Below are 2,782 nucleotides of genomic sequence, written 5' to 3'. Positions count from 1 at the left end.
ATACCTTTCTAAATCCATTCTTGAAGCAGTCCCTCTCCCTTTTAGAGAATCAATTGTGCACATTGATGAGGTGAAAAATCAATTTCTTTTAAAAAAACAAAATAGAGCCTATTTACAAAACATGCAAAATAATTTTATGTAAGGTGTTACTGCAGAACTAGCTTAATGGGAATACAGGTGAGGGACAGAATATACCTTTACTTCTATAAATATAGGTCCTTTTCCCTACTTTCTGGAAGAAATACATTGTTTAGGGCATGGGCTATAAAACGGCATACAATGCAGACAAAAACAAAGAAGTTTGTAAACCCTTTATATTTCCGGCAGGTGAGACCGTGTGCTCGAGTGCTGAGGTTACCTCTAGCGGCGAAACCAGAGCCAGCTATTAAGCAGCCAGAATGCAACAGTAATTGAATACATGACCATTTCCCGTTTAGCACGTTCTTTGTTTTCCTCTTCCAGAAGTTGCAGACGTCCATTTAGTTTGATGATCTGTCGTCTTCATGAAGCTGCATCAACAACATTCATGTCATCTGCCACTCCCTCCACTGTCGGGTCTATGGTTGAAGTGCCGTACCTGATGTTGTCATGATGAGGATTAGACGTGGCGGCAGCAGACCCACCGTGTGACACAGGTATCGAATCATTTCGGACCAGCTGTCCATTTTGGCGAACAGTATTTTCACTCATAGAGCATTCTCTTTTTAGCCTGCCAACTGCACGGATTTCATCATGTTGAGGGGTGCAGGAGGTCTTTCTAAATCCAGAAAATCTAGTGGTCTTCCACGTAGTGTAAGTACACGAGGTGGTGTTTTTAGTGCCAGAGGCTTTAGAGGAGTTGACTGAATAAGGTCAAGGTCTGCTGGTCTTGAAAATGAAATGTCTTCATTATTTCCTGCTACAACAATCCTCTCTGGAACTTGCATTATCACACTAGCAGTCGGAACTCCTTCTTGGAACCCTTGCTCCAGGTCAGCATTTGGTGGTGCTACTTTTAATTTTTCCCGAACCCTCATTCGCTGACTAATACCTTCAGTGTATTCCATTTCATACTGAATTCGAGTGATTTCTGCCATCTCAGCAGCAGTGAGAGAAGGAAACGCTGCCACACTAACCAGATGTGTACCAAGTACCGCTTGGTGTTGGCACTATCTGTTCCTGGGCTTCGCATTAAATCCTGAGCCTGCTTCACTGTGCATCAGCTGGACTCTATCCTGAGCCTGCTTCACTGTGCATCAGCTGGACTCGGAGCCGTTTCTATCCCCCTGGGCCCTCTGGAGAGTCCCGCAGAGGGCCACCACCCGCCGCCGGCTCCCAGGGCGCTCTCAGACAGAGGCCGTTGGCCGAGCGCCTGCCTAGGGCAGCCCGGGCAAGGCACCCGCGGAGCAGCCCACAGCGAGCTGGGACCTAAAAAATTAATTTTATTGGTACTCTTTTGATATACACAGTGATCACATTCATTGTAAGGAATTTGTACCTGTAAATGATATATTTTGATTCTTTCCCCTCATTCTGTTCCCCCCTTCAACCTTTCTTCCCCTCCTACTTACAAAAGATTTATTTTCATTTTTTCCTTCTATTTTTTTATCTTCCTTCCCCTTCCCTTGTCCATCTTCCCACTTGAACATTTTCTTCCTATTTTCTAATATCTATCATCCATTTTAGTCTTTATTTGTGCTTTTGGTTTAAATATGTGTGTCTGATTTATTTTACTTTGTAGTGTGTCCTCAAGGTGCATCCATTTACCTAGAAATGTCTCAAGCTTATCCTTCTTTGTGGCAGAGTAGTACTCTGTTGTATGTAAAAACCACAGTTTCTTTATCCTTTCACCCATCGTTAAGAATCTGGGATGTTTCCAAGAATTATATTTATTTATTTATTTATTTATTTATTTTATTTTTTGTAATGGGGATTGAACTCCAAACCTTGCAGTTACAAGGCAGGTGGTGGAACCACTGAGCTAAATCCCTGGCTCTTCACTCTTGATAGTTTCTTTGGCTGTGCAAAAGCTTTTCAATATGATATAATCCCAGTTGTTAATTTGATTCTTTGTGATATTTTCTGTGTGATTGGGGTTTTGTTCATAAAGTATTTGCCTGCATCTATGTCTTCAAGAGTTTTACCTATTCTATCTTCCAGCACATTAAGTATTTCTGCTTTAATATTTAGATCTTTGATCCATTTTTATTTTAGTTCAGTGCATGGGTAGAGATATGGGTCTAGGTCTAATCTTCAGCATGTGCAAAGCCAGCTTTCCCAGGACCATTTATTAAAGAGGCTATCTTTCTTCCAGTGAAGGTGTTTGGCTCCTTTGTCAAAAATAAGGTGGCTTAGGGCCAGGGATTTAGCTCAGTGGTTTTGCCACTTGCCTTGCAAGCACAGGGGTCTGAGTTCAATCCCAGGTACAAAAAACAAAACAAAACAAAAGAAACAAAAACCCACAAAAAAAAAGGTGGCTGAGTATGTCCTATGAGCTAGTATGTGGTCTATTTTGGAGAAAGTCTCATGTGCAGCTGAACACTCTGTAGACATCTAAGTCTACTTGTTCAAAAGTTTGGTTCCATTCTGATATTACTTTGTTGATTTTTTGTCTAATTGATCTGTCTGTTTGTGACAGTGGGGTATTGAGGTCTCCCACTACAACTGTATTAGTGCTTATTTGATTTTTCATGCCCATTAATGTTTGGTTTTTGTTTGTTTGTTTTTCAGTACCAGGGATCGAACTCAGGACCTTCCTCTTGTGAGGCAGGTAGCAGCAAATGTTTGTTTTATATAGTTAGGG

The 2,782-nt window shown here is 41.4% G+C and overlaps 1 pseudogene; it reads right to left on the bottom strand.

Annotated features, from left to right (window-relative positions):
* Positions 1–360: 360 nt before the first annotated feature.
* Positions 361–1,196, bottom strand: LOC104865159 (annotated as a pseudogene).
* Positions 1,197–2,782: the final 1,586 nt, after the last annotated feature.

Source organism: Fukomys damarensis, unplaced genomic scaffold (genome assembly GCF_012274545.1).
Source record: "Fukomys damarensis isolate Sample0158 unplaced genomic scaffold, DMR_v1.0_HiC HiC_scaffold_15, whole genome shotgun sequence".
Taxonomy (NCBI): domain Eukaryota; kingdom Metazoa; phylum Chordata; class Mammalia; order Rodentia; family Bathyergidae; genus Fukomys; species Fukomys damarensis.
This window is presented reverse-complemented; position numbering and strand designations above follow the sequence as displayed.